Genomic DNA, 13,785 nt, shown 5'->3' on the forward strand with positions numbered 1-13,785 from the left:
AAAGAACCATGACCCAGCTCGGAGGTTTAGGGCAACGTGCTGCCCACAGCATCCTTGCTGGGCCCTGCTCTCATGAGCAGCTGCACAGGCCCCTTGGGCGTCAGTCACCATCAGTGATCCAGAGAAGCCCCCAGCACTTGCCGAGGATCCGTGCTGTGTGCGCAGCTCATGACCCCATCGACGTGGTCATACCGGAGGCAAGAGGCTTTCGAAAGGGATGCCTGGTCGTCTCCTGGGCCCTCAACTGCTAACTGCTATGTTTGACTGTTCTTTTCATCCTACAGCCCCTGAAGAGGTTATGGGGAAAGCACGTCCTTTTCAAATTGTGGGCAATGAGGCAAATATGACTTAGCACTGTCTCCATTCAATAGATGAGGAAACAGAAGGGTGGAGGAATAAAGGTGAGGTGTGAGTCAGGACAGAAGGGCCATGGATTTAGGAATACCTGGGTGTACCCAGAAACACCAGGCAGAGCGCAGGCCCTGGCCCTCACGCTTTCTGCATCCCGCTGCTGCCACCATCACCCCATCACTACACGTATGCATCGAGACCCTGTTTGGACCTAGTGCCAAGCTAACTGCTGCTCGGCCGGTGGGGGACTGTTGGCTGGCAGAGACGGGGATGAATCAAAGAAAAATGAAAATGCATTCCTTCCCTCCGGAGACATAAAACTAAATGTAGAGATAAGTTATACTAAAAACAAAAACCGCAATAAATGCCAGAATATGCCAAATGTCAAGCAAGATTTCCAGATGCTCAGCGCTATGGAGTCCCAATGAAGGAGAGGTTCCCAGGCTCAGAGGCAGGAAGGCGTTTCTGACCTGTGATTGCAATGGATCAGGGAGAAGAAGGAAATAGTAACTATAGCAGTTGTGGCCACTGTGATCACAGCTGTCGTCCTGTGGCTCTGAGCTGCAATACCCAGTGCGTTCAGCCGTGAGGGCCTGGGCCAAGGGGGACAAGGCGGCAGGAGGAGTCGGGCCACACTGCCCCCTAGAGGTCAACTGAGGACTGTCACTGAATCCTGGAGACGAAACCCAGGGGCCGCCACTACCCTGATGTGCTTGGAGTTTTGGGCATCCTGTGGGAAAGGATTTGAGCCTGTCTCACATTTGGGGTTCAGACCCCTACAGATCTCCTTCTGTAGGTGCACCAAATGTCTGGCTGAGAGCAAGGCCAGGATGCTAAGAGTGGGCAGGCCAGGTGCAGAGAGGCTGGCCAGATGGTCACTGTCTCCACCTGCACCTGCAGTGTCTGCAAGTCTGGGGAGAAGAGGACTGGGTTCTGAGGAAAGGACTCAGCCACTAGATACACACATGCACACACACACACCTTGCATGCACGCATCCTGCGGGGAACTCTGTGAAAGGGCTGGCCTAAGAAACATAAGCTCTTTCTCCTGCTGCCAGTGAGTCCACTTCAGCAGGAGGGAAGGCCGGACACAGCCCGGGGTGGGGACCAGAGGTCTGCGGGCAAAGGACAGGTGATGGGCCCTTGGGGTCTCTGCTCAAGCCCAGGACACACCTGACACACATGCATCAACTCACTTACCTGAAGTGATATTGAAGGGTACAGTCACCTTCCTTCTTACAAATGAGAAAACTTGATGATCAGAAAGACCGTCTGGTTCCCAGGGCCACTAATTTAATGAGTGGCAAAGCCAAAACCCACACTGTCAAGTGACTCCATCTTCCCAGGGTGGAGAAAGAAGCATCCGAACCAGCATTCAGGAGTGAACACTAAGGGAGAAAATAAATTACACTGTTAGAATCCTGATGAGAAAAAAAAAAAGTATAGCTTAAACACGCCTGAGGTTTGAATGGGTAGCAAACTAGAGTCAAACTACCTTCCTGCAGATCAACTCAGGGCATCCTAAAAATTGCAAACTCAGGGTGTTCAGGGAAGTTCTAATGCAAATCAGCTCCCAACCCGCTGCCCTGCTTCCACATTTATTTCTGTTAGCACTGCCTTGGCTGTGTTGGAAGTTAAATGGCCGTAGGAGAAGTAGTTAAATTCTTATCCCAGAGCAGAGAAGGTCAGAAGCCTTTCCCTGACAGCCAAATGCAAAGTGATCTCCCATTTTCCTAATGAGAATATGTTAATAAAAAAAAAGTTTGGGGTCAACTTGAATATGCAAACTTTCTAGGGATGTGGAAGGAAGAGTCACATGTGCATTTACAAGTAGTTCACTTATTCACTTAGGTGCTAAATGTCCTGCAGTGGCATAACTGGAGTTTTTACATCATGTATTATCATGTAAGTCTGCAATCGGAGCCATAACTCCTTCATGGCCACTCATCCGTCCGCCAATCACAGCTTCCTTTAGAGCTACTTATACTTGGAGTTGATGGTGTCTTTCTTAGGTCCTGTAGCTGAAGGAAGTGCAAGGTCTAAGCACCAAAAATGCAAAACCTAAGAAAGATTCATGGAACTTGCCAAACAATTCTCCCTGGGTTTGTTTTTCTTAATTTTACAGAATCAGCAATTTTGAGAAAAATCATGATGTCCCAACGTTACATATTGTTAGAGGTGACACTCCAGAACGATATCTCAGCAATTGTTGGGAAATTTTCATATTTCAACAATCTTGTTTCTTGAGAATTGTTTTTATTTTTAATTCTCTCACTATTGGGAAATAATAAACATCTTAGAATTTCTGATTTCAAATTTTGAAAAGTTTTTCCAAAATTTATTTTTCTCAAGTATTGTACTTTTGGTGGAAATACACACCAGTCTGACTACTTTCTGGCCTGAAGAAGTCTGTGTGCCTTAATGTGTGACCAACTTAATGAAACTCAAGTCAATTAAGCTCTACAGAGGAAGCTGTAGAGCGTGGTACACCATGCAATACTACCCAGCAATAAACAAGCAACAACTGTTTCTCTATGCAACACGAAGCTCCAGAGAATTATGCTGAGTGCAAAAAGCCAATCCCCAAAAATCACATACTGTGTGATTCCATGTATATAAGATTTTTGAAATAATGTTATAGAAATGGAGAATAGATTCATGGCTGACCAGGGTGAAGGAGGGGATGGAGGAGGGAAGGAAGCAGGTGTAGCTATAAAAGCACAACAGGAGGAATGCTTGCAGTGATGGGTATGCTCTGCCTCTCAGCTGCATCAATGCCAGTATCCTGGCTGCGATGTTGTACTAGCATTTTGCAAGATGTTCCCAATGCGGGAACATGGGTAAAACATACATGAGCTCTCTCTGTATTATGTCTTATAACTGTACGTGAATCTACAGTTGTCTCAAAATAAAAACTTTAATTTAAAAAATGTGTCACTATGGAGATTCCTTTAAAAACTAAAAACAGAGTTACCATATAATCCAGCGATCCCACTCCTGGGCATATATCTGGAGAAAACTCTAATTTGAAAAGATACATGCACCCTAATGTTCATTGAAGCACAATTTACAACAGCCAAGACATGGAAGCAACCTAAATGTCCATCAACAGATGAATGAATAAAAAAGAAATGGTATACACACACACACACACACACACACACACACACACACACACACACACACAGAGTGGAATATTACTCAGCCATAAAAAGGAATGAAATAATGCCATTTGCAGCAACATGGATAGACTTAGAGATTATCATACTAAGTGAAGTAAGCCAGACAAAGACAAATAGCATATGATATCACTTATATGTGGCATCTAAAAAAATGATACAAATGAACTTATTTACAAAACAGAAAAGACTCACAGACTAAGAAGACAAACTTATGGTTATCAAAGGGGAAAGGAAGGAGGGATTAACATATACCAAAAAAAAAAAAAGTTAGAGATCTTTTGGATGTTTACAATGGTTGAAAAAGTTGAGGTAATGAACAGTCTTTAAAAGTTTACTTAAACTACTTTGTGGTTTAAATCTAAGAAAATGAAAACACATCTTCAAGTATTTTGAATATTCTTGAATATTTTTAATACAAAAGAATTTCCTCTGGGAATAGGGGAAATTGCATATAGAGCTTCCTTCACCAGGACCTGTGGTGAATAAGTCTTTATCGGACATTATCTATCTCACTTATCCTTATACTGACTTTCCAAGACTCAGATTATTATCTACATTTTATAAAGGAACTTGCTGCTCAGAGAAGTGAAGAAAGTTTCCCCAGGTAGCCCAGCTAGGAACTGGCTGGTTTGAGATTTGAATCCAGGTTTGTGTGGATTTATGTATTTTCCATCTGCCAGCCACTTAAGAAACAGTCATGATTCCCCGAAGTAGACAACTTTCAACTGCAAGCCACTGACTCACAATAGCAAGAGAAGGAAAAAAACAAAGGCCACTCTCAAGTAAAAAGCAACTTTAATCATTTTTTTTAACTTTAATCATTTTTAAAGATACATATATACATGACAACTAAATGTATGTGCCATCCTGGATTGGCTCCTGAACTGTGAAAAATGTTCCCATATGACATGAAAAACACTAGTGGAACAATTGATGAAATTTGAATAAAGTCCATTGATTAAATAACAGTATTGTATTGATGCTAATTTCTGGCTTTTGATAGTTGTACTGTGGTGATGTGAGAGGATGTCCTTGTTTGTTTTTTGTTTTTTTGTTTTTTTTTAATTAATTAATTAATTTATTTATTTATTTTGGCTGTGTTGGTTCTTCGTTTCTGTGCGAGGGCTTTCTCCAGTTGTGGTGAGCGGGGGCCACTCTTCATCGCGGTGCACGGGCCTCTTACTGTCGCGGCCTCTCGTTGCAGAGCACGGCTCCAGACGTGCAGGCTCAGTAGTTGTGGCGCACGGGCTTAGTTGCTCCGCGGCATGTGGGATCTTCCCGGACCAGGGCTCAAACCCGTGTCCCCTGCATCAGCAGGCAGACTCTCAACCACTGCGCCACCAGGGAAGCCCCCGATGTCCTTGTTTTTAAGGAAACTCTGAGGTAAAAAGACATCATGTTTGTAACGTACCCTTAAAAGTATTCAAAAAATGCATTAGATATCTATTTCATGATGGTAGACAAATTTGGGGAACTATGGATGAAGGATATATGGCAATTCTTTGTACTGTTATAACTTTTCTCTAACTCTGAAATTACTTCAAAATATTCGCAATTTTAAAAATATTCTAGGAATATCCAGAACAGCTCTCCAGACAAAACTCCAATGATGAGCATAGTCTTGCAAAAGTCTGCAAAAGTATTGCTCAGGTCCTGTGTTGTCATTCTTTTCTCTTTCCCTTCTCTCCATGAAAACTAAAATTAAAGAATAATTTGGCTCCACCGAATAGGCTGTTATGGCTGAAAACCAACACAAATTCTACACTGAGGCAAGCCCTCTGCAGATGTACCCTGGTCACCTGTGGGGCACCAGTTAGGGTCCACACAGGAGGCACCTCCAAAAATCTTCCTCGCTGCTAAGAAACTGGATTTGGGGGGGGGGGTTTCCTCCAGAGCAGCATTTACCCACTGTCAGCATGTAAAGCATCTCTGCATCCCTGCAGGTGTAAGAGCCGCCCTCCATCTTGGTCCACAATCCAAGTCCTGACAGCACATAGTGAATAGGGAGCGCCTGGCACTCTGCGGTGAGAAAGTACAGTACCAGGGAGAGAAGGATCAGGGAGCTGGGCTTTTGATCAAGCAAGAGGGTTCTCGAGGGCTAGCAGAGCCGCCTTCTGGAAACACATTTTATACAGAGAGTGTGGGATACCCACATTCGACAGAGAGCAATCATAAAAGCCTAGACATAAAATAACACGTAGAACTGGATGTCTGGGCTTATGTGATACTTTATGTGATAGAACACCCTGGAACACCCACAGTTCAAGCAACCCCAGCTCTCCCCAGGCTGAGCTCCTGCAGTGCTGTCTTGCACAAAAGCAAATCCAGCCTGCAGCCCACCCCCAGGCTCCCAGCATGCCTCAGATCCCTGCTCCCTAGCCGCGTGCATTAAAGGGCATCAGAGTCAGGGAAGGTAGTAAGAAAGTAGACTGTAAGTGTGTTAGAAGGAGCGACTTCTCTGCTCTCACGTTCCTTATTGCCTTGCACAGAGTGATTCTGTCTCTATCTCTTTGACAGCTACATATCAACAGTCGCTGCTGCACAGAGCTGACTTTTCTGAACACTCAAAACTGGTTCTTACACACAGGCACACACCCAGAGGGCAAGGCCAATTCTCCCCATAAATTTGTAAACTTGTTACCATAGAGACAGGCTCTGGGGTGCTTCAAGTGTGGATCAGCAGTGCCGCCTAGTGGGTTACCGGTTATCCTGCAGTCCCCCAACCACAATGTTGGATGAGAGATGATTTTTTTTTTCCTTTTTCCTTTTTCTTTTTTCACTTGTTCATTTTTAGCTATCTGGGGTTCCCCTTCAAGATGTCTAGAGATCTCTTAAACCAGTATCTATTTAAACCAAGGGTTTTTTCCTTCCAGTTTCATCTGAGATATAATTGACATATATACAGCACTGTATAAATTCAAGGTGTTGACTTACATACATCATGAAATGATTACTACAATAAGTGTAGTGATCATCCATCATCTCATATAGGAACAAAATTAAAGAAAAAAGTATTTTTCCTTGTGATGAGAACTCTTAGGATTTACTCTCTTAACAACTTTTATGTAACATACATGAGTATTAATTATATTTATCATGTTGTACATTACATCCCTTGTACTTATTTATCCTATAATTGGAAGTTTGTACCTTTTGATCACCTTCATCTAATTCCCCCTCCCTCTACCCCCCATCTCTGGTAACCACAGAGCTGATCTCTTTTTCTGTGAGTTTGTTTGTTCAACCAAGTTTTTTGAAGCTGTTTGCTTCCCACATGCAGAAATAGACTCCAACGTCAGAGTTGGCACTAGCGTTCCATCTCATTTCCTGGACGCTCTGCCCCACTATCGCATACCTAGCTCTAAATAAGTCAGGACCAGCTGTGGAGGTCCCTTGGATGTCACATACAATGACAAATATAAACCAATGCCTGACATGTAGGAGAACAAAACTCACTGGGGATTTAAAATAAATGATGAAGTCCTCCTTTATCATTTTATTCATTTGTTCAGCCAGTGTGGCTTCTACTCCACAAATGTAGATGTGCAAGAAGGAGGTTTTCTCTGTTTTTCTATAAATGAACTTACTCATTCCATCGTGGAGCAGAGAGTTGGTATCAGTAAATTCAGGGTCTCCTGCCCCCACTTTATCCTGAGTCTAGGGTCAGGGTAGGGGTGGGTCCTCAGGGTCCAAACCTCAATCTTCCTCCTCATCTCAGGCTGTGACCCCCCCACCCCCACCCCAGGCAGAGCGTGCTACATCTGCCTGGTCCAGCCGTGCAACATCTCATGGCCAAAGCCACCCCGTACAGCTCTGCCTTGTCATCCTTCCTGGTGGTACTGTAAAAGAAGGACACCCTCAGTGAATATCTCCAATTAATAATCTGTCAACCAATATTTATCATGCTTATGGGCATGACCCATCTGGGGGTCCTGGTATATAAAGAAGAAACTAGGCTCTTTTCTTAAGCTCATGGGCTCCTGGGGAGAAAGATTTTCCAACAAAGTACAGGAATGCTCGGGGCAGTTACTGCAAGGACGACCCAGGTCCACAAACCCTTAATCAAAATGCTTGGGCCAGATAGGTTTGGAATTCTGAATTTGTTGGCTATTAGGAAAGTAAACAGTCTATAGGTTGTATATTTCCTACTATCTCCATCAGGGTCTGGGATATCACCTGCGGTCAACCACACCCAGATTTTTGCAGCAAAACTCAGGAGGAGTAAAAGTGAAATAAAGACGATCAACAGCTTTAAAGACCTCATGGCAGCTCAGGAAGGATTTGCCACCAAATGAGGTTTAGTATCAAAATGGAAAATTTTTTGTCTGAGGTGAGATCAGGAAGTGAGAGCTGGCCAGGTAGCCAGGTGGCAGTCTTGCAGATGGAGGGAGGCCAGGTACAGGCACCCAGGTGAGGGCAGCCCAGTGTGTCAGGGCAGTCAGTGTGCCACGACCTCCAAGCCAGATCCTCAACTTTTGGACACCCCAGCCCTGCCTCAAAATTCCACCTTTGAAGGAAGCCTTCCCTGACTGCCCACCCTCCCCCCAATGTGAGCTGCATTGACATTCCAAAAAAAGTTCCATCTGTTCCCTCTCTGATCCATAGACCTGAAATTCCTTAAGCCCAAGCAACATCTTCTCTCCTTGGTACTATCTGCTAACACCTATTCAAGGTTTTTCAATTACAGCCACTCACACCCCTACAAGTACAACCACATCTGCAACTAGTGACAATAACAGCAGCACATGCATCAAGAATTTTGGGGGGAGGGTTGAGGTTGTGATATTAGTCCTGTACGTGAAAAGAAAGGGAGAGGAGACAAAACCCCTCAGGGTGGCCTATGCTTGTACCTTTCTCTCCTTATCCTCAACTCACAGGATAAAAAGTTGTCTCCTACTCTGGCCGGGAGACAGAATCTGTTTCTGTACGTTCATTCTCGAATTGCTGAAACTTCCAAAGCAGCAGTGTAAATATTCATGCAGTAAACAGGGGGAGCCAGATGGAAGGGTCTCCACAGTTATTTTTGCTTCTCTGTCAAAATATTTAGCTGATCCATAAATCTTTTAACACACATTCATTTGGCACTGCATGCAAACACTTCCACGAACACTCATCGCCCCTCCGTCGCTCAATGCGGCTTCCATTTCGGCATTTCTTCCACACTTACCCAGAAAGACCGGATCCAAAATCCAGAATGTAAGACCCAAAAGGACTTGCCTGGACTAAGGGGCAGGCCACGCTCTCCTCAGGCTCCTGCCTCGCAGCCTGCTCAGAAATTGGCAGACCAAACCACCCCCTGCATTGTAAACAGATGCTGAGGCAATGCGGAGAGCCGGGGGAGGGCTAGCAGAATGGGGATATTTCTGGAACAGGTCTGTTCTCTGAGGTTGGATAAATCACCCTGAACTGCTGGGAACTCTATTTCCTACAAACCGTGGGAAAGTAAAACCATATTACTGGTTCAACATGGGTTTTTTTTCTCAGGTTTTGAAGACACGCACAGCATAAAACCAAATATATATTTAACACACTGGAAACGTGCGGTGGATTTTAATGAGAGTGATTAGACCCAGGAAAAGAAACCGAGGTAAAATGGAGGAAGATGGTCAATCTGGGACGCTTCCCTCCCCGCCACCCCAACTGGGAAGGATTCTATGACGGCATCTACTCAAGTTCAGAGGGACTGGGCTGTGGCCTGCAGAGAACTCCCAGGGCTGCCCCCGGGCGCTAATAGCAAAGCTTCCAGGAAGGAAGGCTCCAGCTTTGTGAATTCCCTTCAATGCAGCAAGACCACGTGAAGGACCAACTTCGTGTTCAGCCTTGTGCTAAGCAGGGAGGGTGAAACCATGACTGCAATTCTGGCGTGGCCAGCATGGCAGGATGGATAGTTCAGGGAGGCAAAACAGGGCCCCCAAAGACGCTCACCTGCTAATCCCCTGAACCTGTGACCACGTGATCTTACATGGCAAAGGCAACTTTGCAGAGGGGACGAAGCCTAGCATCCTGAGATGGGAAATGGTCCTGGATTATCAGGATGAGCCCAGTGTCATCCCAAAGGTGGCAGGAGGAGGCAGGAGGGTCTGAGTCAGTAGCAGGAGATGTGATGACAGCAGCAGAGGTTAGAGGGATGCAGGGAGGGGTCCGTGAGCCAAGGAATGCAGGTGGCTTCTAGAAGCTGGAAAAGGCAAGGAAATGGATTCCCCTCTGAAGCCTCCAGAAGGAATGTAGCCTTGCTGACACCTCGATCTTAGATTTCTGACCTCCAGACTGTAAGGAGAGAATAAATTTGGGTTGCTGTAAGGCCCTAAGTTTGTGGTAACCTATCAACACTCCCTCGCCCATGTCAGCATTGCTGGAACAGAAGTATGTGGGTGACTCAGGGAGTACGAACAGGGCAAGGGTCTCTCTTTCTGGGGAGGCCACAGAAGGCCTCACAGAGGAGGTGACTGAGCTGTTTGCAAAGGCCAAGGAGAAGTCTCGAAGCCGGGGGATTTCCAAACAGCATTCCAGGCAGCAGGTAAGGATGAGCACAGACACAGAGGCAGGGAAGCACAGGGCGTGCCCATGCACTAGGATGACCGTGGCATGACCAGGCCCGGGGGCAGAGGAGGCTGGAAGAGGAGTCTGGAAAGACGAATGGCAGCCCAGCTCTAAAGCAGGGATGGCTACATGGACCAGGCGATGCAAGGAAAATTTAACCGTTTTCTCAGGAATTTGACCAAACCTCAAAGCCCGGGGCAGTGTGCTAGGTGCCCTGGACAGAGAACAGAGGCTAGGATGCAGCAAGCAAGGCACTGGCTCTGGGCAAAACTGAAGGGGGTGCCAAAAACTCAGTAATCAAGATAAGTAAGTAATCAAAATAGGGTAGTAATTCAAAATTCAAAATTAGGACCCAAAATATCAAAATTTTAACTAAAGACAGGATCAGTTACGGTGCCCTGCTGAGCCACCTTGGAGCCTGAGGCAAATGGGAAAATCAGCCATTCTGATCCTGTTTTTAAATTTTTGTTATTTTGTTCATCATGGAATTTTTTGCATTAATTTTGATTTTTTTTAACTGCATTAAAGTATTACCTACCTGAAACTATTATATACAGAATGGATAAACAACAGGTCCTCCTGTATAGCATAGGGAACTACATTCAATACGCTATGATAAAGCATAATGGAAAAGAAAATTTTAAAAAAAAGAATATATATATATATATGTTTGTATAACTGAATCACTTTGCTGTACAGCAGAAATTAACACAATGGTGTAAATCAACTATACTTCAATTTAAATATATAAATAAATAAAAATATATCACTTACCTGGATCACCGAGTTTTTGGTGCTGTCTTAAATTTTACACCCACACAGTGCCTCACTCACCTCACCCTAGCCCCAGCCCTGCCTCTACCTTCTAAAGCAGGGGTTCCCCAACCCCCAGCCCATGGACCGATACCATCCACGGCCTGTTAGGAGCCATGCTGCACAGCAGGAGGTGATGGCGGGCCAGTAAGCGAAGCTTCATCTGCCGCTCCCCATCGCTCGCGTTACCGCCTGAACCATCCCCCCTACCCTGATCCATGGAAAAACTGTCTTCCATGAAACCGGTACTTGGTGCCAAAAAGGCTGGGGACTGCTGTTCTAGAGAGTACATGCCAGCCAGCTGATATCACCCTCAACAGCCTGTGTGAGACTGTGCTGAGATTCAAAGAGGATTTCCTTATGGTGAGAGAGAATTTTTTTTTAATTTGAGGAAGTAGAAGGGAGAGTTTGACATATATGCCCCAGTATTTGGGGGTAAAGAGACTGAAGACTCCTGCAGGCCTGGCTACAGCAGCCCACCAAGGAACAGTTGAAAGGGGGCAGCAGAAGGGCCCATTCTCCACCACCATTTGGGAAACAGGGGTACATGGGTTCCCCCAGGCCAGGTGTAGGCTGGACAGAGGAGCTGGGTCAGAGAAGTGCTGAAGGGACCCTGCTCTGATTAACTACCAGCTGCAGAGAGGAAACCCCAACAGAGGAGGCTGTGGGGTGTACCACTTGGGGGACAGGAGCTGGGGAGAGTCAGAAGAGATTCAGAGGGTGAATTGTCTACATCAGGAAATGGTAGATCCAGGGCCACCATGCAGTGTCTCAGAGGAAGCTAATACATGCCTCATACAAGCTATGTGACTCACAGAGGGCATTCAACAGCCAAGGGAGAAGTAGGAACAAAAGCTCAGCTAAATCAAAAGACCTTTGACCAGAGTCCCTCTCGTCTTCCCTCTGGAATCCACCCTGGGAAAGCCAGCTATGAGGCAGAGGGTGTGACACGGAACAGGAGAGAGAAAGGACAGGCATGAGCCCGCTTCCGCCTGGTGGCTGATGAAGCTGAGTCAGGAGGGGAAGGAAGAATATTTGAATAGCCTGAGAAATCAATGTCTTGTTTAAGATTGGACTGGATTTTTAATACCTGAAAATGAGGCTAATTGGACCCCAAAGTGGCTAAAAAAGAATAGGTTTTGCCCAAGATCAGTTGGAGCATAACTGAAAATAGTGATGAGGAAAAGAGAAACCAGTCTACAGAGTTCAATCCATTTAGTAAAACAGTTATGCTGGTTCTTCTCCACTCGGATCCAGCCTGTGTCTTTTCCTGCCCTGCTCAGGGCTCCCGGAGACTAATTCCTACAGAGAGCAGCATATTGTCTCCCAAGATGGCCACTGGGATGATTTAATTTTATCAACTTGATTGGACCAGGAGGTGCCCAGATCTTTGGTCAAACATTATTCTGGGTGTGTATGTGAAGGCATTTTTGGATGAAATTAACACTTGAATGAATAGACTGAGTAAAGCAGATTGCCCTCCCCAATATGGTGGGCCTCATCCAAGTTGAAGGCCTGAATAGAACCAGAAGGCTGAATAAGAGGGAACTTCTCCAGCCTGACTGCTTGAGCTGGGACAGCAGTCCTCTCCTACACTCAGACTAAAGCTTTCACCATCAGCTTTCCTGGGTCTCCAGCTTGCCAACTACAGATCTCAGGACTTCTCAGCCTCCATGGTTGTGTGATCCAATTCCTTATAGTAGATAAATAACTGTTCTGTTCCTCTGACTAATACAGCTACCTTTCAGTTGGGTTCTGCCAATGTCAGCCAAGACCTGCCTCTTCCCCATCCCTCTGGCAGCACCCCGTCCCTCCGTGACCATGGCCCCTCCCAGAACTCCAGATCTCAGAAACTCTAGTAACAAAATTTCCTCCCATGGTGTCTTCAACCCTAGGGCGGTGATGACTTCCATTTTTGCTAGCTCTGGGTGTTTCAACATCTTTTGTTTGTTCCTTTAAACCCTGTCCGCAAATGCGCTCTATAATTAGACCCTTCCTTAAAAGTCTCCTCGTTTAAACCATCTGAATGAATTCCACTTCCTGTCTGGACCCTACTGATACATCCAGGAGGAGGGATACCTCTTTCACTTTGACTAGAGAGAAAGAAGCAAGAATGAGTGGAGATGCAGATGTGTCTTGAGTAGAAATGAAGTGGGCAGGAAGTCGGGGGAAATCACACTGTTGGCTTGCAATTTCTTTATGCAGAAAGATGGAAGATTAAATGCTAAAATGGAATCAAGGCAGTGAAGCTTTGAAGCAGGTGGCAAAAGGAGTGGAAGGACCACCGTTCATTTTTAGAGGCACAGCTCTGCACCTTTGGATGATTCTCTTGGTCGACTGAGCAGCTGAGTCAGATCACACGCATCTTCAGGGATTTGCACTGTTCTGCTTAAGAAACCCCAACTACAGATAACAATCAAAATGATGTTCAGGGCAGCATGAGTTCATACACTGAATAGGATTCATTGTATTCGTCACAAAGGGGTTAACAGTGCTGGGCACATCAGTGAAGATCAAATGCACAAATACTGCAGAGTCAGGGCCGTACCAACTCGTATCTTATCTTGGAACATTTCATGACTTGAATTGCCAGATGAGAGTTCATGACTCATAATTCATCAAGGGCCACATCAACTGACTTGTGTAATCAAAAAACTTACCAACTCCCACTTTAACGCTTTGAGACAGCATGGTGTGGTGGAAAAAGCAAGGAGTCTGGATAACTTGATAACTTACTAGGTGAATTTTGGCAAATCACTTAAACTCCCTGCCTTTCCATTTTCTCATCTGTAAAATGAGGATAATGCCACCTTAACAATCTGAGCTTAAGAAGCTGGCCCTGAACTCAAAAGAAGAGAGCTATTTTTTTAAACATAATGAGAGAAGTTTATTTCATTTA

General features: G+C 45.3%; 1 long non-coding RNA gene across 1 annotated transcript; it reads right to left on the reverse strand.

The window, feature by feature from the left end:
• Positions 1-4,388: 4,388 nt before the first annotated feature.
• On the reverse strand, positions 4,389-8,788 carry LOC130707740 (uncharacterized). Its single transcript, XR_009007765.1, has 3 exons — positions 8,701-8,788; positions 5,439-5,552; positions 4,389-4,911 (listed from the first exon to the last, which is right to left on the reverse strand). It is a non-coding gene; the product is annotated as an uncharacterized LOC130707740 (long non-coding RNA).
• Positions 8,789-13,785: the final 4,997 nt, after the last annotated feature.

This window comes from Balaenoptera acutorostrata, chromosome 3 (assembly GCF_949987535.1).
Source record: "Balaenoptera acutorostrata chromosome 3, mBalAcu1.1, whole genome shotgun sequence".
In the NCBI taxonomy this organism is placed as follows: Eukaryota; Metazoa; Chordata; class Mammalia; order Artiodactyla; family Balaenopteridae; genus Balaenoptera; species Balaenoptera acutorostrata.